The sequence below is a fragment of the Poecile atricapillus genome, chromosome 6, assembly GCF_030490865.1.
Source record: "Poecile atricapillus isolate bPoeAtr1 chromosome 6, bPoeAtr1.hap1, whole genome shotgun sequence".
NCBI classification, from domain to species: Eukaryota; Metazoa; Chordata; class Aves; order Passeriformes; family Paridae; genus Poecile; species Poecile atricapillus.
The window spans coordinates 17,614,981-17,637,064 of record NC_081254.1 but is presented as its reverse complement, the minus strand read 5'-3'; the positions used below and the strand labels follow the sequence as shown (position 1 = coordinate 17,637,064).

At 41.4% G+C, this 22,084-nt stretch overlaps 1 long non-coding RNA gene across 1 annotated transcript; it reads right to left on the bottom strand.

The window, feature by feature from the left end:
* Positions 1-6,791: 6,791 nt before the first annotated feature.
* Positions 6,792-21,874, bottom strand: LOC131580575 (uncharacterized). Its single transcript, XR_009277895.1, has 3 exons — positions 21,729-21,874; positions 8,526-8,689; positions 6,792-7,022 (listed from the first exon to the last, which is right to left on the bottom strand). It is a non-coding gene; the product is annotated as an uncharacterized LOC131580575 (long non-coding RNA).
* Positions 21,875-22,084: the final 210 nt, after the last annotated feature.

Here is a 22,084-nt window from a genome sequence, read left to right as displayed (position 1 = left end):
TGAGAACCGCAGCAAAACCTCCACCTAGCAGCTGGACTCCGGTTTCTCCAGGTTTCATTTCTGCCTGTGTGTAACAAATAGGGAACACACAGTGAGAAAAGCCTGATTTCCCAGCCAGAGCAAAAGTAAAATAATGATTTACACTCCCCATTAGAGCCACAAAACCTGTGAGGATAAGTGAAGTAAATCACGTTTTACAGTGAGGGAAATGAGCCAGAGAGTGGGACAGTGACTCTCTCATGACCTCATGGGAGTGCATCTGTTATGGGAAGGCAGAATTCAGGTTGCTCCTCCAACATGAACGTATACAAACGTTTTCCTGTGGATCTTGATTTTGGGTGAAGGTAATGCAGTGGTGCCACTCTGAATTAAACATGCAGCTCTCATCAGATTTCTCCCAGAAATTATGCCTTGGCATGGAGTGCCATTAACAATTAAAAACTCACTAAACCTTCCTTATGTTCCTGTGTCTCTTTTCTATGGAGTGGCTGTGACTGCTACTGCTTTCTACACCTCCTTCTGAGTGCACTTTGTTCATTGTATCTTGTAAATAAGAGTAAAATGCAAAAGAAAAAAAGATGGTTCTTGACAGGTTAAAAAAATTACACCCAACATCTGTCAGTTTAGGTTGGGATCCCCATTAAGAATCCACTACTGTGAGTCTGCAGTGACACAGACTTCCTGCCTTTGAAGGGCAGTAGGCAAACACACCTGACTGTGCGGAAACACAAATATTTGCACATTCAAAAGCCCTCAAGTATCTAATTTCTATACTGCAGAGGAGGGTGTTGTTTCTATGTTTAATGACCTTATGTTACATTTGAGAAGTACCAGTGAAAAAATACATCCCAGCAAGAGAATAAGATGCTAGCTCATGGCTGTTTGTTTCTTGAATACTTGCAAATCACAGAAGTGTGTGCAAGCGCATGAAGCAGAACCGTGCTCCTTGTCACGGAGATGTGGATAAGGCGACTCATGCTGAGGTGTGCTCGTGTACATGTGACTGGATGGTGCACAGGCCAGGTGGATGTAGGTACTGCAGTCCCACAAATGGGAACAAAAGCAGAGATACCATAAACTGCAAAGAAAGATGAAAGGTGTTTTCACATATATATTCCAAGACACACAATATGTGTAAAAGCCAAGGATCCAGAAACAATAGGGAGGAACTGACTTAGAGTGAGCTCCATGCGGCAAACAAGGATAGGCTAGGGTGTGTCAGAGAGAGAGCGTGACAAAGCATTTGATGTTTACATGAGGAAATAAATGCTGTCAATACAATTAAGAGCCAAACTCCATTTAGTTTTTGCTTCTGAGTGAGTCTGGAAGAGGATGTGCACTCAGTGATCCCACACAGCTGTAACATTTGGTTGTCATTCTTATGGGAAGAGCAAGCTCCCTGTGGAAATCACACCTGCTGGCTATAGTTAAAATTCACAGAACTAACATCTGTCTCACTTTGGCATCTGTCTATATTCCTAGATATGCACAGGGGTAGGTGAAAGCACAACCTGGACTGTCCCTGACTGCACTGGATGGTCCTCAAGTCCAGGAGCCGGGGTAATTAATTTGACATATGAATGATGCCAGTTGAGAATTTGAAAGTCCTACTCCTAGCCCACAATTCCCTTTGGCAAGAGAGAACAGGAGAGTTAAAAACTTAGCTGTTTTGCATGTCACTAATTATGATACAGAATTACCATTTCAGAGTGAAACTAAAGAGTTTTACAGGAACACACAAAATGTTTGAGATTCCATTTCTCTTGCTTTAGGAGAGCTTTGTATCATATTTATATTTTTCTGTCAACAACTTAGATGTTTTCTAAACCTAAATATTGCCTATTTATTTAAATCTATACTTTCACCCTTTTGTCTCAAGGGTCTAATCCTCTTGCTTTCTTGGGATGGTATGCACTTCTTGATAGCTGAAACTTTCTTTATAATTTTGTAAAGCATATTTACCAAGACTGATATCACAAAGGTGACTGCCTAGATCAGCAGCTCTTTTCTGTATGTGAAACATTGTCATGGATGCAGTTTTGAGCTATGATTACCATCCAACTGATTTAGAGATGAGGTCTTACGGACACCATGCACACTTTGAGCATTAAATTAATTATTTCTTTGTCTCTGTCCACCTGCTAATAAGTCAAATTTACAGAAATCATCTCAATGCTAGAGATTAGAACCTAGCCCCCTCTATTTCCAACACCTTTCTCCAGCTAGAACTTTGTTCGTTATAAAGCATATAGCCAGAGCAATAGCAAATGTTGTATTAAGTGAAAAGGATAAAGATTATGAGTGGTTGAGCTTTGCTCAAACCCAAGCCCAAGCAACAGTGACATTCACAATTCAAGTTTGCAGCATAACTTCTCCAATTGCCAGCACAGGCTCAGTGAATAACATGCCACACATGCTGGGCTTGTGTGCCACCCTGACCATGTGTGTTGCTTCTGGGACTATTTTTGCTTCTGAAACTGTTTTGGGAACAGGAGCACAAGTGACAAGTGACATTCAGGATTCTGATCTGTGGCTTTCAGCTCCACCTTGGAAGCAGGCATGTCCTTTGGGATTGGTGCTTGCAGGGACCCATTCTCATGTAAGTCCACCAGGACAACTGAGAGGGAAGGGAAGCACTGCTGAGTACTTATTCCATGCGTATTGTATGGGGACATTTCCTAGCAGTAAATATTAAAGAAGCAGCAGGGGAAAAGATACAGGTTGTATAAACATCTGTGGGATGTGGGACATCTGAGTGAAGGGTGAGGAAGAAAAAAAGTGTCAGTGACTATTGGAACAGTCCTACTACCACTGATTCAAGCAATAAAGAGGCCACTGTGGGAAAAATTGCGATCCATTGCCCATGCAATTTAGTGTTTATAGAACAAGCATAACATGGCAAGATCTCAAGACCTACAGACAGTGAAAACCATCAGGAGATCACAGTACATAATGTCATGAAAAACAGTCCAAACCAAATAGTTTCAAATTTCTTCCTTAACAGTCAAAAATGTTAGTAGAAAAGGAGGAGAGCATCGGCTGAGCTGCGTGCTGCGCTGGAGGAGTTCTGATCCCCGGGCAGGCACTCGAGATGCTCAGGAAAGCACCGTGGGGAGACCCCTCGCGGCAGCGCCCGCCCTGCAGAGCCGCTCCCGAGCCTGACCTCGAGTGCGGCAACAGCGGCGGCTGCGGGACCCGAGCCGCACACAGACCTCGCCCAGCTGTAGAGACCCCAGCTGTCAATACCCCTAAACTGCCAGAGGACGAAAACCACATCTACAAGAGTCATTTCAACCCTGCGGTTTAATTAGGTAAGAAAACGCTTCCAGTTTAAGGAGTTGTGAATTACCCTCGTGGCAAAGCTACATTCCCTTCAATCAGCCTCAGCGCTCTGTGCAGCTTTCGACACCACAGCTTCTCCTTTTGTTGTCCTCTGCTTCTGTAAAACTCTTTGTGCCCATTTGCCAGTGTTTCCTTGTTAAAATCAAACCTTACCACAGATCTTGAAGCAGATAATCCTGCTTTCTTATAATAAACAATTTCTTCCCCTGAACAGTTTTTGTGCCTTCTTAGTGACAAACAGAGCTCTTTGGAGATGGGCTTCTTGGTTGCACAGGTCAGCAAGTATTTACATAGTGATATACAACAATACAACGAGATAATAAGAGAGTTGCATTAGTAAGTCATGACTGGACATCATTACAGAGGCAGAACTCCTAATCAAGGCAAAAGAGTGTTTAGAGAAGGGACTGAGAAGAAATTTCTCTCTCCCTTTTCTGTGTCATTTACCTCAATGATGAAATCAGAAACCATTATTTAGATTTGGTTTACCAGGTTAAAAGGATTTTTGGCCATTAGGAAATTATCGCTTGGTATTTTTTAACTATTTAGAGGAGAAATGACAAATATCCACTAAACTATTTGAGGAGAATACCTGATTTATACAAAATAGCCAAGTACATATATACAAATTTAATTTCTAAGAACCTGTTTTAAACAGCCATTTAATACTACATATAAAAAGGAGTGGGGAAAGCACAAGAACAAATGCAGAAGCATACCCCATGATGCCATCATAATTCACTTAAGTAATTTTCCCTGAAAATTATTACAGATTTAACATCAGGCTGGGCTAGCTATGAGGTACTACTTTCTTTTGTATTTATCTCAGACAGCAGCTACTGCAAGACATTTCTAAGCACTGTACTACAATAATCAAATCTATGTCGATTATAAATTTCTTGTGCTTTTCAGAAATTAATGATGCTATGTATTGCATATATGCTGTAACAGGAGACATCAAAGACCCCAAAGTCTACCTTTCAGCAGCCAGTTTAATGTGAATTAGGATTTTCCAGGCTGAAGATGCCACTTGCTTCTATCACACAACAGGCAGAAGAACCTCTGATCACTGGATTTAGCAGCTTGCTGAGACAATCTTTACTGAAACTCTAGCTTCCACAAAAGATATCCCTGTAGTACCCCTTAAATAGCCCTCTGTTGGAGTAGGGAATAAGGGAAAATCAACATGCCTAGCTATTGTGAAAAAAAAATTACTCCAAAGACAGTTAAAGTAAAAAGAGACAAAACTTTGGGAAGTAGAGGTTGCAGGAAGGGGAAGGATTTACTTAATTACTCAAGTAATGGCCCCACTGTGAATGAGCACAGGAGGTACAAAGAGCCAGACTAGACCCTGTGGGGAGGTAGTTCGAGCATAAGAGGAATTTCTCAAACAACCACCATGTGTTTGCAGTTGAGAAATGAAGTTGATCACAGTTACTGTAATTACACAAGCACACACTGCCCCCAGAAGGCAGCATCCCACACTTTTCTACTCATGTTGCTTTTTTCTGCTCCCTCTCACTTGCCTGCACTATTTACTGCAGTTAAATGTCAAGTGATGCTTGAGGAGAAAAAAATTCCAGCTTCATGTATGAAATTATGAACTCTGAGCTGATCATTGCTATTCATAAGTAAGAAGGGCACCAAGAATAGTTAAATACATGGAACACCACTCTTACAGGGAACATTAAGTAAACTAGGAGTCTTCAAATTAGAAAGGTAACAAATTAAAGTGATGTGAAACTTGCATATAAAATAACATGGGGATTCAGAGAAAGAAAGAAAGAAGAGAAAGAAACTGATAAGTGCTGTAAACATTTCCATTAAGTAGCTAGTCCTGGTATTGTCCCCTGGAATTCACCAAGCCAGGTAGCCTTAGGCTTGCTAGGTGAGTATCAGGCTAGCAGGCCTCAGAACAACAGGGTGACATGGTCCTACAGAGTTCCTCACAATGCTGCTGCCATCCTGTGCTCCCCAAAGGGCCAGTCAGAAACACCCTCCTACCCCACGGCCTGAGCCTTGTCATGGACTGGACAGAACTGAGCTGGTACTTTCTGAAGGAATTGGGTAAAATCTCTCAATCCCAAGCAAGGTTCTGAATGCTCCCTCCAGCTGTCATCCGGGCCTGCACAAATAGATCAGAACCCTGAGCAGGGGTATGCAGCCCTTGGGAGAGCCAAGGATACCTAAGTGGCTGCCACCTTCAGAGCAATTTCTTGCACAGTCTTCTAACTTTGTTTATATTTATTGAGATACTCTTTTCCTCCAACGCCTGAAAGAGCTTTAATGCCTTTTCCAAACTTCCCCTTTGCACAACACACACACGCACAGCTACAGTAATGTAATTCCCTTTATAATTTCCTAACAGGGTTAAAATATTAAATTCTGGTCCCACAAGACATTTTGCTGTAAACGAAGTGAAATTTATGCTTTCACAAATCACCTGTTCAGAAACAGCACAAGCAGCACTCCTAGAACCGCAGAGGGGAGGGATCCACAGGGATGCCCGGCACAGGTAAACCGGGCGAGATGAAGACTAGAGCAATCCGAGGGTACTGAACTCGCGACAGCAAGACCATTCCGTGTACCTGGGAAGAGCGATGGAAACACTCGCTGACACCGGGGAGGGCAACGCGGCGGGGCCCGCGGCCGGGACGGGCGGCGGCGGACGCCAGGGGGCGCCCCCGGACAGCGCCGCGGCCCCTCTGTGGGCACGGCCTAAACCAGAGTATCCCGGGCTATCCCAGAGTATCCCGGGCTATTCCGGGTTATCCCAGAGTATCCCGGGCTATCCCAGAGTATCCCGGCCTATCCCAGAGTATCCCGGGCTATTCCGGGTTATCCCAGAGTATCCCGGGCTATCCCAGAGTATCCCGGGCTATCCCAGAGTATCCCGGACTATCCCGGGTTATCCCAGAGTATCCCGGGCTATCCCAGAGTATCCCGGGCTATCCCAGAGTATCCCGGGCTATTCCGGGTTATCCCAGAGTATCCCGGGCTATCCCAGAGTATCCCGGGCTATTCCGGGTTATCCCAGAGTATCCCGGGCTATCCCAGAGTATCCCGGGCTATTCCGGGTTATCCCAGAGTATCCCGGGCTATCCCAGAGTATCCCGGGCTATTCCGGGTTATCCCAGAGTATCCCGGCCTATCCCGGTCCCGCCCGCTGCCCGCCTGCGGCCGAAGACACAACAGCATTTAGGTTTATCCGTAAGGTGTTCAGAATGTGACACGGATGAGATTGGGGGTTTTTTGAGCCGTACTTTGTGTCCTTAGTAGTCTCTAAAATTTGACTTAAAGATTTAAAATACACAACCCGTTCAAACTTCTTCAAAAATTTACACTGACGTACAAATTTCAAATAAATCAACGGGTTTATTCAGGATGTAGGAATCGCCTTTGTTTGGATTTTTGGCTACCTGAGCAGCAACTGAAGATTCCTGTAGATTTCCAAGCGAAGCTCTGTCCCTCTCAGCCCCAAGCCCAGCCCGTAGCACGGGGGATGAAACTGAGCGCTCACCGCCCGGCTAGGGCCGCTGTGGCTCTGAGGTGTGTGAGGGAACGCCTGCGGGTGCTGCTCGCCCTCCTCCGACAAATCACCCTCCTGCACTCTTAATTCCTGCAATGCCCCGACAGGTAATCAGCAAATCCAATCAAAATCGGAAATCTCCGGCAAGACACTTAATTGTAAACCAAACAAGAAGGAGGAATTGATCAAAGAGCAAAAGGATAATACATCGTGAAATATGACACGCTTTGGTGGCAACATCTAGTTTAAAATTAACGCAGGCTCTGAGAGCTCATTATTCTTGAAAAATTATTTTCAAATACAGGCTCTGTTTATGGCCTAAGGCACCTCACAGGAGTTGTGACCAGTAAGGAAAGGTCAATGCCATCAGAAAATTCACATTTGCAAATATAGACCTGGAGCTGTCATATTTTAAGTCACTGGCTCCACAGTAGCCTCAGAAAAGCCCGATGGTTTTTTTCCTTTTATCTCTTTATTTGCAAGATGTGATAGCAGTTATCTCTCCTATTAATCACAAACAGGGCTCTGACTGACAACTGGTATATAAAGAATGAAGGCTTGTTAACAGTCACTGAAGTTATGCCAACTAACAACCCCGCAAATTCATGCTGTTTGGCTGTGGGTGTATTCATTTAGCTAATGAATATCAGTGTGTGGGATTAACCAGATAAACCTGTGAGTTTCTCACTAGACAGTGAGAAATGAATACTATGTAGGGTGTGCATCCCTCTCAGCAATCCATGATTAATACTTGTTTCTACTAGAGTCTGTGCTTTTCATAAACTCCAGAATAATGAGCCCCAGTTTGCACAGGAAACTTAATTTTTGTAAATGTAGTGCTCTGGAGGTTATGGCTCCCCAGGTGGCTTACAAAGGACAAACAAAAGTTTGGGAGAAAAACGGTTTTTGCAGTTGAACCTAAATGTGCATCCCCATTGCAAACAGGAGGAGGGGCTGTTGTTTGCAGTTTAGAGTTCCCAGGGCTGTTTGCCATGGCCAAGGGAAATGTTTACTACAGCTGTAATCTGTTATGTGCTGTTGATTTTAATTGCTTTTCAAAATGTGAAGACAACTGTGATATTTGGAAGAGACTGGCAAGCTGCACTAATAAGCTGTGCTGTGCAGCAGATCTAGTTCACAATGTGCTTTGCAGGCATCTCTGCAAAATTTTGTCAGTATCTTGGGGAGAGAGGAAGAAAAGGAAGGATCTTAGATGTGCCCTATCCAGCCAAAGAAGTGAGCCTGATTCACTGCTTATCTTGGATCTGTATCCACAGAAGCCTAAGCCCTTCCTTAGAAGACCCTACAGAAAGCAGCCAGCTATAGCCACAGAGCTGTGGTGATATTAATTAATGAATTCTTATTGTAAAAGCAAAACTGAACATCAGATTTGACACAAGTTATTTGGTCCAACAAGAACCATCTTGGAAATTAGTAACATAGTACTTGGGTTAGAAATGGGTAGCCAGCAAGACACCTTGGTTGAAGGGTCAGAGGGGTTCCTCATATATTTGGGAGCACTCCAGTTCCAGGATAATGTCCCTCTAGAAGCAGCTCCAAAAAGGTTTCAGCCCCTGGTCTCAGCTGGTGATGTATAAAGGAAATTCTTTGCTTCAGTCCACTAGGCAATTGGTATTCTGTGACACTGACTCACCTAGAAATGGGTTGGAGGTGCAGTGTGGGTGCTGGTTACAGCTGGGTGCTCCTGTGTGATGGGAAATGGTTCATTTTGCTTCATCCAGCCCCTTGGAGTCCAAGAGCATACACTTCCTGGGGCTTGTGTAGAGCCTCAGCCTCAAATGCAGAGTGCGTTTTTCACTAGAAAGAGACGAGCCAAAAGAGAATGGCATGTTGGAAGGTTAAGAAGATTTGCCTCAGCAAAGCTGTATTGTATAGACTCCATTGTGTAGCTTTTCTTTTGCAGCTGTGAGCTGGAAAATTCAGAAAATGAGGAAGAAACCATCAGCAAGTTTACAGTGCAAACTGGCAGATTCAAACACAGTAATGGAGCAAAGCTACTGCTCTCATCCTGTCACACCAAAATACCCACAAACTTTACAATAAACCTGGTTGTAAACATGATTTTCAATCATGGATCCCAGTTTCTAATCCAGAAGAGCTAGGTATGAATTCTCTGTATGCATATTGCTTGGCTCAAACTGCAGTACCAGAAGTTACCATTTCTATTTAGAAGTGAGTGACAAGTATGAACTGTTTTTCAGGAATGCTTGAGGTCCTGGCAATTTCAAAGCAAGCTCTGGATGTTCAGTATCTCTGGGGAAAAATGAAATTAAGAGACCCCTGGTTGTTTTCATGTGCCAAATATTGATTCTTGGAAGACTGATCTCACACATGCTAGGCTCACTTCTTGTTTCACCTCACTGAGACCTGTTTTCCTCCTCTGGATTATATACACAACAATGATATCTCTCCCTAAAATTCATCTGAATAATGCTGTGCAAGTAGTAGATACGATTAATTGCTCTCCACACATCAGAAATAGGCAAATTGGTAATTTAAACTCTTCTAAAGATTTTGGGTTTTGAACTGTTAATTTGACAAATAAGTGAAAACCCCAAACACTTGCACTTACATACGTTGTTAAAATCAAAGCCAAAGCCATACCTTACTGATACGAACAATGTCTGCAAATAAACAGGCACTTCAGATTTTCTTGCATAAACAGGGAACAGGTCTAAGCAAATGGAGGCAAGTCCATACCTTCACCACCCAGTCCTTGGAGCCAGGGCAACACGGCACTGTGCAAGTTCTACCTGCCAGAACCCTGCCTACACCTCCCCTGCCCCAGGGTTTCTGTGCCTGTGCTCCAGGTCTGTGCTGATCGTGTTCGACTGTAATCTGGATTCAGATTAGGAAACCGGGACCTGCAGTTTTATTCCAGGCAACTGCTGAGGAGTGTGCTGAAGCTAAAACCCTCAGCCTCGACCCTTGCCCAGGCTGTGTCAAGGGACGTGTCTGGTCTCTACCTCCCTGCCCCGCTGCTCTCCCGGCCTGACCTCAGCCGTGCCACTCCGTGCTCAGCTGGCAGCTGTGCTGGCTGGGGCTGGACACTGGCGCTGAGCCTTCCCTGCTCACCGACTGCGCTCCAGCTCACCTTCCCTGCCGAGCACCTGCCACTGCTGCTCCCTGGCAGCCCTCTCCCTTTCTCACAAAGGTGAAAAAGAAAGGTCTCCTTATTATATTTCTTTATGCTGGATGAAAAATTATAATTTATTTGATTGCTTTGGGTAAGCAGAAGTCCCTTCATATTTCTGTGCCTATAGTGACCTAGCTTTAATTTTCATTGTGAATTAATCAAAAAACCTGTTTGGATGGAAAGCTTTCCTGGAAACTCTGCTCTTACAGGACAAGTGCCTAGCTGGGACTCACAAATGAACCAACTGTATCTGGAAAATGCACCCCCAAACTTCCTATAATCTAAAATGGAAATTGCTGAGTGCTTTCAGCACATGCACATATCACCAGCTCCTCACCACACACACAGAGGCTGCCAATTCTGTAGAGATCTATGGAGGTGCAGAGTGCACAACCCTGAGTCACCCAGAGAGATCAGCTCTGTCTGAAACAAGCCTGCCTTGCCTGTGCCACTGGCAGGGCTGGGGTGATGAACACACCACCCTGGCATCTGGGCCACGTTGGCCTGCCTTTGCTGAGGGGCATGGAGCAATGGTAGCAAACACCAACCACATTCACCTTGTGTCATACAACCCCAGAAATCAATCCTGGGTGAGAAAGCAAAAGTGTAGCTCAGTGTTGTAGCCAATGCATTATTATATGCTATCTGAAGAAAAAAAGACAGGCAGAAAAGCCTCTTCAGTGGCCCGCTGGCTCAGCGATACACATTGCCACTATCCTGCATAGAGGTAAGATGCAAAACAAATGTGCTACCAGCTGACCAACTAGACACAGGCACTTAAAATGTTACTCCACTTAGCCTGTGCTTTTTAAGGCAAAGTATTGGATCCTCTCCTTGTGTTTGTGCCGTTCCTTAACATAATGGGGCTTTGATCTATAACTTATATTCCTACAGCCATTTAATAGCTGAGGCATTTAAGGGATATCAGAAAATTTCCCAGTATAACTGGCAGGTAGCCTAACTGGTTGTCACAGCACAAACTAACAATATGACAAAGAAAACAACTTTGAAAGAAAAGTAGAAGCAAAATTAGTTTTTTGCAACGAGATGGTTTTGTGCTGTGGCTACACACTACATAATGAATGAAAAAAAGAAAGCTTTTGAATAGTTGCTCTGTTTTAAAAAGCAGATATTAATTACCACATTGACCTAAAGGGAGAATGACAGAATCTGAAAATTACTTTTCCTAAGTAGTTTAACTTTAAAAAAAGCTAGTCTTTCTTTTGGGTAAATACAGCAGTAAAGAATCAAAGCTTTATCATATTAATGCTGTAACTCAAAGCAAAAAGCACCATGTTATTTTAAGCCCATTTGTACCTCTAATACACTTGAAATTATTCTAGCCATTGCATGATGATTGCTTGCTGAGATTTTCCATATGATTAGTTTCACTCTGATTTATCAATTTTCTATATTTACTTTTTTATAACACATTTTTGTTTTTCTGAGGCCAAACATGTTGTTTCCAGCATTTTCTCTAACTAGCAATAGTTGAATGATATGACCAATTAAAAGCAGATTACACTGCATGGTGTATTTCCTTTATGTCTTCAGCCTGTGCCTAATAGCACTGTTTTTCTTTCTAAAAAATATTTTGGTTTCCTTGAAGAAGTCCAGTGACAGAGATGAAAACAAAGATTAAATTATCCAAACACAGATGCTCAAAAGCAAACATATAAGAACCCAGTACAAGGATCCTTAGAAAAGTAAAGTTTTAATTTGCTAGAGAACAAATATTAAGAATATCAGATGAGGGGACATGCTGAGCCTTGGATTTTGAAGGAAGCCACTTCAAAACATCCTGTTTCTTAAAATGACTGATCTTATCTGTGAAAAAGCAACATGCTTTTTGCCTCATTTCATCATTTGGGAAGGTGCCCCAGACCAATATAGCTGTGATAGTCACAGAATTTCAATTTCCAGCCTAAACATACTTAAAACCACTGGACACAATCTGAACAGTCTGTTCCAGGGATTCCCTTAAGTGACACTTCTTTCATAAATAGCTTCTGTCATGTAAATGCCAATGGAGACATGTATCATTTTCATCTGGTCATCTCTGTGCCCTTAATAATTCTCCAGATCTCTTCAAATAGTATTACACCCTCCACTCCTTGGGTGCCCAGCTTCCTACAGACTCACCTGTATGTACTTACTGCTTACTGCTTTTTGTTCCCTTGGACCCTCTGGTCTTGTGTCTGTATTTATTAGCTTTTTGTCTGTGTAACATACAGTGTTAGCAGATACATCAGCCATGTGCAAGGGAAGGAAAGCTGCCTTCTTCCATCCTTCACTGGTACACTATGCTTTCATCCTCATCTCCTAGAGGTGAGGATGCAGATGACATGGCACACAAGCAGAGTTCAGCCAAGGAGCAGATCTTCAACTCAACAGATTGACACTTGCTGAGCCTGACAGACAGCTGACTTTCTGACTATCCACAGCATTTGCAGACACTTGCAGCTAAAGGACGTGTTTTAAGATGTTGGTTCAGGGAGTTAATTTTAATGTATTTGAACAGATTTGATTTGAACTGAAAATAAACAATAACTCTGCAAAAGATCCCAAGAATCCTAAGAAAAGACAAGCTTTAAATGAATGAGCTGGACATTTTAAATAATCCAACAGCAGTGAAGGTTCTTACAGCCAATGTGTGAGTCAGTGACAGAGCTGGTACTAAAACTTAGCTTTGCAACTCATTAATCCAGGGTCTCTCCAAGGCACAAAACTGGCTACTACAGTAAAGCAGCTTATGTGCATTTTCAGAGTGAGAGAAGAGACTGGAAACTGTGCTACTCACCAAGCTCTCAGTTAACAGCCAGGTCAAAAGGCAGGATGCCAAACTGGATAGATCAAGTATCTATCTATGCTGACATTGCTAAAAGCATGTGAAATATATAACTGTATTAACAGATTCTGTAGCGGACTAGTTTGTCCTTGTTATTGAGGCAACTCAAATAGGTCATCACTTATAATTATCAGTGAATTTCCCAGTTGTTCAAAAGCAATATTTTTATGAGCTCCTCAGCATTCCCTCAGTCTTGTCTTAGCTTGAAGAGAAGGAAAACCCCTCACTGATACATGAGAGAGCAGGAAAGCAGACACAACAAAAAGCACAGCATTGCTTAATGAATTGGGAAAGAAATGAGAACACTTGTCATGTAGCTTTTTGCATACAAGGTCCTTCCCCCAACACCACTCAGGGAGTGTGTACTTGCCTTGCTTTCCCAATTATCATGTACCAAGTAAGAAAGGAATAGATTCAAGCAGGAAGCTTGAAGGGTAATTTTTAATGTCCACTCTGAGGTTACCAATAGGATCCATGTCCCTGTGTTTTGTCTAAGTATAGGCTAAACTGCTACTTGTAGGTATAAGCTAACTCTGTATAAATCAGATTTAAAGTGGCTTAATCCATTTACACTTGCAGCTGCAGCAGCTTTATTCGTAGGTTCATCATTAAGGTAAGCTAATTGTACCTTTCTGGTTACCAACCTTCTCCAATACACATACCCTGCAATAAAGTGAAGCACCATAAATTTAAAGTGACTGAAGGCAGTGAGCATATTCTTCACATACCCATGTTGTAAGGCATTTCTGCCTTAGGAAAAGAAAATAGAACTGAAAAATCCCTCACAATTCACTACACATTAAAGCACTTCAATTATTCATTTGTTTTAAGAAAATGATCCATGTGTGGTTGGTCAAATAAGTAGGGATTCCTTCTCAAAAGCTGGTATGGTATGAAAAATTACTTGATCACACTAAAATGTCTTCTAAATGCAACTTTTTTACAGCAGCCCATAACCTTTCATTAGTTCTATAGAAATGCACTAACCCTCACCACAAACACAAGGCCTGAAAACGAGTGTAAGGATAAATTAATTAAGTAAATAAAGCTGTAAGTAGCTGATCCATTGATCAGAGGGGATTGTGGTTTCTCTAGGATCACTTACCCAAGCCACTGTCAGTAACAAAACTGTAATGCAGTGTCACATAGCATGTGAATCAGCACCTTCAAACATGTTCACCTGTACACAGACAGTGGTGTACAAAGGTGCTAGCCTGCAGCCAGAGTTTCTTAGTCTTTGTAGAAGAAAATGAATCATTCATTGCTTTTCTCATTAGAAATGAGAAATGTCCCTTATAACATTCAGGCTCAAATTTCAATTTCAGACATGCTAAAGCACAAAGAGTGATGATGTGTCTGAATTTCTCCATCAACAGTTTGCAGGAATAGAATCAATTACATGCCCCACCAGCATTCTTTCCAGCAGGTGAGAGTAGAACTGCTCTTCTGGTTGTTTTCCATCCACAGAACAGAATGAGAATTCCCAGGTTTTCAGCATATTATGATATACTGCTACTCTATATTCATGATGCCCTGAAAAGGAATGTACTTCACTATTTGCAAGAAACTAGCTCCTTGAAGGTTTAACATTATCCCAGGGAGGAAGGAGATAAGCCATCCTATAAAGGATGTCTGTAATTAATAATAAATACAATGAAGGAAAGAAAAGATCATCCTGTTGGAAAGCAGTGTGAAAGGAAACGAGGATCCATTTCCTCCTAAAACCACACACACATTCACCATGCTGCACATTTCCAGATGCTGAGAGTGTCATTATCTGTCACATTACAAGGTGAGACCAACTCCTGCTGTTCCCTTGGGAACTCATGCAAAGTCTTTATAGAAAATAAACTGAAGGCAAAGGTATTTGAAAAGTTGGAAGAAAATTTCCAAAGATACATCTGCATTTTGGTACTTCTTTTCTTAGCAGTACTCATGCCACAGACAACAGAAACCTATGCAAGCAAGGTAAGGCCACTTTACTAATTTTTTCTGTAAGCAGTGACAGAGAATTGAGCAGGAAATGCACTGAGAACTGGCAGGCGGAAAAGCCATCTTCCTGTGCAATGAGGGTGCTGCCCGACACAAACTCTTCAAGAACCTCATGGCTGCAGAGATTAAAATGCCCCAGAGACAGAAGTCCACTGAATAACTTAGGGTTTGGCAAATTCACCTCCTGAACATTGCTGGTTGCCAAGAAAATTCATTCTGACTCACAAGAAGCCATATGTATTGTTCCACAAAAGGATATGAACAAGTAGTATTGATGGCCCATAAAAGCAGTTAAAAAAATCCAGCAGCTTTAATAAATTTCTATCTGGTCTGAAGAATCCTTGGTCTGCAGAGGAGACCTCCTTTAGCTCACTGCATGGCACTTGTCCAGAAAGACCTGGCGGGTGGCCTGCCTGGGAAAAACGGAGCAAAAGGACGGAAGCGGAGGTGACCTGGTAATGTGTCAGCAAGGAGTGGCAAGCCTGAAAAAGACTTTATGAAGCCAAAATGGCATAGAGGCATATAATAAAAGCCTATTTTCCTACAACAGAACTCTTCTTTTTTTCCTTCTTCTTCTTTTTTTTTTTTTTAATCCTGTGCAACAGGACCCCTGAGGAAACACCACCTGACCTTCCCAGGACTGATGCTTAGTAATTGATAGTGCTATTAACACAAGTGTCAGGATATTTCATTACAAAATTTGGCCCCTGAATTGCTAGATTTGGTTCTGAATTATTTCAGAGAATGGCTGACTGAAGGTCTGCATATTTGTCGAGAAGATTTACAAAGCGAACAAAAGCAAGCCATAGTACTGTGGATGTTCAGACTCTCATCTGTTAAAAACACTTTTGGCTTTTCATATCTGTAAGATCTTCTATCTTGGACAGCAGCATGCTTCTCACATAGTCATTAGTCAAACTGCACAGCATGTCTAGGCAGTAACTCAGGTTTATAGTCCACTAAGTGGAAATGTCAGTAAGAACCTGAAAAACTCTGACTCACCTAAAGCAACAAAAGAAGATTATAGCAAATAATGCAGCTCTACATAACATTTTTCTACGTTGTTTGATGTTACTCTTTTAGGTTAACTATTAGAACTCTTCAACTCTGCTTCCAAAAATAACTCTCTTCATTCCATACCTGTAATATCTTCCCATTCTACACTGACCAGGCTGGAAATAACGGGCCTCCTGGTATTAAAAAATGTATGTTTCAAAAAAAATTTTGGATGTCACAAGTTTGCATTTCTCCACTAGTTTCAAGCTTTCAACAAAATTGTAAAATCACATCCAAGGAGGACCTATTCCTTGCATCTGGTAACTTATCACTCCCTTAGGGTCTTCATTCTAGCTATTGATGTCTGACTCTAAAAGGACTCAAGCATGCTAAAAGTATTTGAAAGGCAGAAGAGACAAATTGACAAGACACACTGTAAACAGCCAAGATACACCAATAAAAAGCAGGGATAAAAGAGGTATCAACATCCCTGGAACAGAGAAAAGGTTTTAAGTGCCCTTTTTTCCTAGTGGAATAGGGACCAAGGTAGGATTGCCCAAATTTGGAGCCCAGAAACACTGCTGTTCTCTGTAAGTAATGGAGCTCAATCTAATTTTTTGCTGAGAATTCACTATTTGTTTTAATGTCCCCACAAACTATTTGGCAGCAGCACAAAGGTTTCTTCAGACAGCTGTGGGATATTACTGATCATTTCATGCTCCTAGCAATGTAGTAATTCCCTAACCACTGTATAATTAAGGGCTTTGTTGAGGTCTGGTGACATATTTGTGTATTTGAAATGCTGCACATTGTTTCATGGGTCAGACTGATGTGCACCAAGAAAAAAGCCAAATTTCTAGGCAATATAATTTTTCTGCAAAGATGGATTCTTCAATAGTCTTTCACAGCTGGTAGAAGTGCTGTCCATCCCCAACATACTGTACTTATGGAGTCCCTTGGAACATAACCATTCTCTGCCTTTACTTTTAGTCACCATTAAAGCCTCAGTGCTCACAGAACTGACTGGGCTTTCTCGAGGTCAGAGCAGCTAAACATTGAGCCTTTTGTTCTCATCAGCCAATGAAAGGAGAACAAAATTCCTGAGTGGATGATTCTATCTTATTTGATCATGGTTTATAATTTCTTCCTTTGTTTCCTGTCATGGACTTCCCTGGGAAAGGAAAGAAGAAGCTTTCCCTGCCTACTGTGTGATTTCCCTGCCCTTCTGCTGACAAGCCAGATGGCTGGCGCTGACTGGTGATACTATTACAGTCTATGCAAGAGGCAAAGGGGAAATGACCTGTCAGCGTTCAAATAATAAAACTTGCAACTGCCACATTTCACTACTGATGACTTACTTATATTTGTTTTTAGAGCCTTTTACACCCTGCGAAATCCTAAAAAAATGTGAAAATGCATTGAGGAATTAAAGACTGATTCTAATAACCTTTTTTCATGCAGGTGCTTCATGAAAATCTGCTGTGAAAGCATGTGTATAACTTACACAGATGTGTGCAGAAGCAAGCACCGTTCTTCTATGCTAAGTACGTTTACTGAGGACAACATATCATTGACTGCAAGATGAGCAGTTACATCTCTTAAACAGTCATTCAGTGAGCTGATAAAAGCTTTAAACAACTTGAGTGGCAATCAGGGATCACCTTCATTGCCTAACTTTTCCTTTTAAGTGTAGTTTCATGTTTCATGTCCCAGCAACATAAAGATATGAGACCTAATTGAGATGCTATCAGACTTCTGCATTTTTCCAGTTCAACACTATCTGTTCCTTTCATGTACAGATACTTCAGATTTAAGGAATTCTGGCTCAAGCTTTGATATATGTAGAGAGAAAGATAAAATGTTGTCTCAAAGGATTTTGTATGAGTTTCCAAAATCTCACATATAGAAAAAGAAATTGTAGTTAGAGATTAATATGTTAAATAAAATTCAGAAGGCAGTATAATACAGAAGTGATATTCTGGGCAAGTATGGGCATTCCAACCTGCTGGTATAGTAGAAACTACAGACTGACTTTTCTACAGTGACTAAAACCCCTTGAGGCTTAATGTAATTTAACCTGCTTTTCTTAAGGAAGTATGTTCAATGTAGGTTTTGGCAACATTTTATTTTTCACACATGATGAAAAAACCAGCAAAACATCCTGCCCTTTCTCACACAGATGAAATAAACTGCATGATTTTCCATGAGAAAAGGAAAGAGAAGAGAAGAGAAGAGAAGAGAAGAGAAGAGAAGAGAAGAGAAGAGAAGAGAAGAGAAGAGAAGAGAAGAGAAGAGAAGAGAAGAGAAGAGAAGAGAAGAGAAGAGAAGAGAAGAGAAGAGAAGAGAAGAGAAGAGAAGAGAAGAGAAGAGAAGAGAAGAGAAGAGAAGAGAAGAAAAGAAAAGAAAAGAAAAGAAAAGAAAAGAAAAGAAAAGAAAAGAAAAGAAAAGAAAAGAAAAGAAAAGAAAAGAAAAGAAAAGAAAAGAAAAGAAAAGAAAAGAAAAGAAAAGAAAAGAAAAGAAAAGAAAAGAAAAGAAAAAGAAAAGAAAAGAAAAGAAAAGAACTAGCCCCAATCTGATCTCTGTTGAAAACATGATATTTGGGAGAATAATCATTTTTATAGGAACTGAGTGGGGTTCTGCATATCCATTTTATCTGCAATTTTGGATGTTTTTCATAACCACTAGTTCCCCATTGAATAGGGTGACTTAAATACTTCAGTCGCACACCGTGTGTCTTTCTGGCCTGTAAAAGAGGTTGGTGAGGAAAGACACAGGGCTGAAACTCAGGGCAGAAAATACTCCTGATTCTCTCACGGTAAGACATCAAGAAAATCAGTGTCAACCTGCTGCAAAATGTGAGTCTGGATTTGGTTTATGCATCACCTTTCTATCTATAGAAAAGGGACTTTTTAGAATAGAAAGTCTTCAGGGCAGGGAGGGTGACTTAGCAAGTACTTGTGAATTTTCTGGCAGGCTGGAAGTCTGATTTCAGTACTGGCCTCCAGGCAAGACCTTAAAGGTAATGCAAGAGATAATGAACTTTGCTGCAACTTCCCTGTAAAGCACCTGGATGCTAGCAGTGATCATTATCTGACTGCCTTGCCTGTTTGATGGCTACTGCATTGCTTGCAGGGGGCTAAGAGTTACATCTAATGGGGTTTCATATATGTACCTGGAAAAAAGTAAGAAATGTCACATAATTGGTACCAAAACAGGTGTCAGAGGCCTCACATATTTGCAGTGGAACAGCACCACAGGATATGCAATTGTGAATAGAATTTTTGAGGATCTGTCCAGAGTAGGAGAGGCATGAACTGAAATTTTGCTTCCCTGTGAGTAGTGACACTTGTGTGTCTGCTTCAGTGCAAGGAAGTTGCTAAGCACTTATTAGAATAATTTGCATGCTGGCCTTTTATTGTTATGTCCTCCCTCTGTGACTCTTGTCCTCTAGATACATAAGTAAATTTTTCTTTGTACTAACAAAAAATTACAGCTCTCTTCTAAACAAGTTGTTTGGAAGTGGTCAGGCAGAATGAAGCTGTAAATACAATGATACCTGGAACTATAGGCTGAAAACATCTTTGAAACATGTTTGTACCCAAAACAGAAACACTTGGGACTGTTATTCACATAACAAGATCTGGAGAGAAAAAAAAGTCCATAGATATGACTAGTCCTGAATAAGTTGTTCTAAAATATTTATTTCTATCATAGAAATATAGAAAAATTATAGAAGAGTTTAATTTTATCTTTTATGTCTGTAATATTCTTTTAAATCTTGAAGGGCTAGGGAGAGTGATTCTGGCATAAGACGGTATATATGAAATCTACTGATGTTTTAGTTTAAAATAGATGTGCAATATTGTTTTAAATTACTTGAACATAAAGCAAGTCTTCACATTCTCTGCCATCCACCTTCAAAACACACACAGCATTTCCTCTGAAGTACAAGTAATCAAGAACTGTTGAGTAGATAATGATCTAAGCATGAATGTGCTTGTAGCAGCAAAACCAGTTTCTACAGGGAGATGGACATTCTGTGGGTGCTTCCAATTGAATATGGTAATTTTCATGGGATTGCTAACTTGGGAGTTTCCCCACCCTCTGGCTGCTTGCTGAAAATATATGTCACATGATCCTTGAGACACATGGTTGATTTTTTAACTTCTTTTCAATATATCCCCCCTAGTTCAAGTCTGGACCAAAATATAATAAAGCCTATGTTTTTCAGATCTTGGAAGTTAGTATGTTTTAACTTCCACTATGGCAGCTGCTTTCTTTGCGACTTTTTCATACAGCTCAGCGATCAGGTGCTAGAAATACGAGGCACAATTTAATTCTCATTCTCTTTTTGTAACAGTCCCCACCTGCAAACTGTGATGGTCATGCTTTTTCTGGAGTCACTGAAAGAGGAAACTTGCTATGTGACTCTTACTGACGATGGGCTTGTACCCACACACATGCTCCTGTTTCTGTTTCTTCCCTTAAGTTTTGGAAGTACTAATGAGAAGCTGAAGTGCTATGCCCTAAGAATATAAACCACAAAGATTTCAGGTTCTTAGGAAGAAAGAAAAAGTAAAGAAAGTAGTGGGTAAAAGGAAGTAGCCTGGTAGCCTGATTGGATAGCTGAGAATCAGCTTGAGAAGACATTAAGTTTCAAGAGGTACACACACAGGTACACGCACAAGCAAGACTGTCAGAGGAAGATAATCTAGTTAAATTCTCAAACTATTCAGTGAGAGAGAGCTACCTGTAGGGTAGTCAAATTCCAAAACAGTCCTTCTACATCCATAACTGAAAGCCAGTTCTGAGGCAGGTTAAAATCAGAACACATCTCTTATACCTGTGACAAAGAGAAGCTTAATACCGTACCCGGGGTTGGAGACTGCTGTTTGGTGGTGAGACTGGCTTGTTCTGTACAGCAAATACTCTGGTTGGTTAACTCTGTCCAGCTGCATTAAGCAGGACACACCATTCTCTTCCTGAAGAAGACCAGCATCCTTAAGACCTCCTTAAGCATTAGCAAGCTACAGTTTTATTATCAGAAAATATCTGGGCTTGTGTGTATTACAGTAGAGTCGCTATAGGGTAGCAAGTCAAATCAGTATGCAGTCAAAAGAAAAGCAGCAAATGCCTATTTTCTGTCTGTTTTGATCTATGTTTAGTTTAGGTGAGAATCCTTCCAGGTTCAAAGCTGCAAAACCCTAGAATCTGGAATCCCTTTAAATGCTCAGTTTTTAGTTATCTGTACTCCTTTTCCTACTAATTCTTAAGTTTTTTTATAATTTCCTCTTCCCTCCCTAAAGTCCTGCAGGTACTGGATGTTAGGTCCAGCCACAGCTCTACAACTCTGAGTCTGACTGCCTGGACTGCTTGCAAGAGTTCAGTGGGACAGTCTGTCTGCCTCTGCACAGCAGGCTCTGCTGTCTCTGTGCCACACACCCATGAGTTCTGTTTCCCAGGGTGGCACCAACAGACTTGTCTTATATTTAGCTACTACCAGTCTCATGATGTTTCAGAATGTCCTCATGTAAACTTACTAACTCCTCTGTCAAACCCATGAGTCAAGCCAGACAGCTTCTACTGTCTCAAAAGTTTAACAAGAAGGCCAGTCCTCAACAGTTTTTCTTTTTTGTTAGAAAAGCCTGTGCATTAAATGAAATAATGACACCCACCTTAACACATCTGCTCGTTTGGGCTTTTCTCAACGAAACAGCCAATAAACCTCCAATAACCAAAGGAAAGAAACAAATGTTCCCCGAAGAACTGCAATACTATACACTGCCAAAGGAAATCAGATTATAAGGCTTTTCCTTTAGCAAGATTTCAGGACACAAGGCAGACAGCCAAAAAGTCAGAACTACCTTATCTTTGCTGGGGTGCCTTCCACAGACAGCCAGAGCTGGAAGGGCTACAATCCCAACAGGTTGTCAAGATGTTTCAGGAAAGAAGGTGGGAATTCTGTCTAATTTCCATTATGTTGCCATTTTCTTCTCTCCCACAACCCTGTAATCTCAGTTCTCATCACAGAGATACAGCTAAAGATAGTGAGTAACTTATATTAAAAGTGCTGGCTTGGATGTTGTCACTATCAAATATCACCTTGGCCAAACAGACTGAGCAATGTGGCCATCTGAGAGAGATCTGCCAAAAGGCAGCTGCAGCTGGGGAAGAGCTAACATTCAGCAGGAAACAAAACCATTGAAGAACAGGTGTAAAA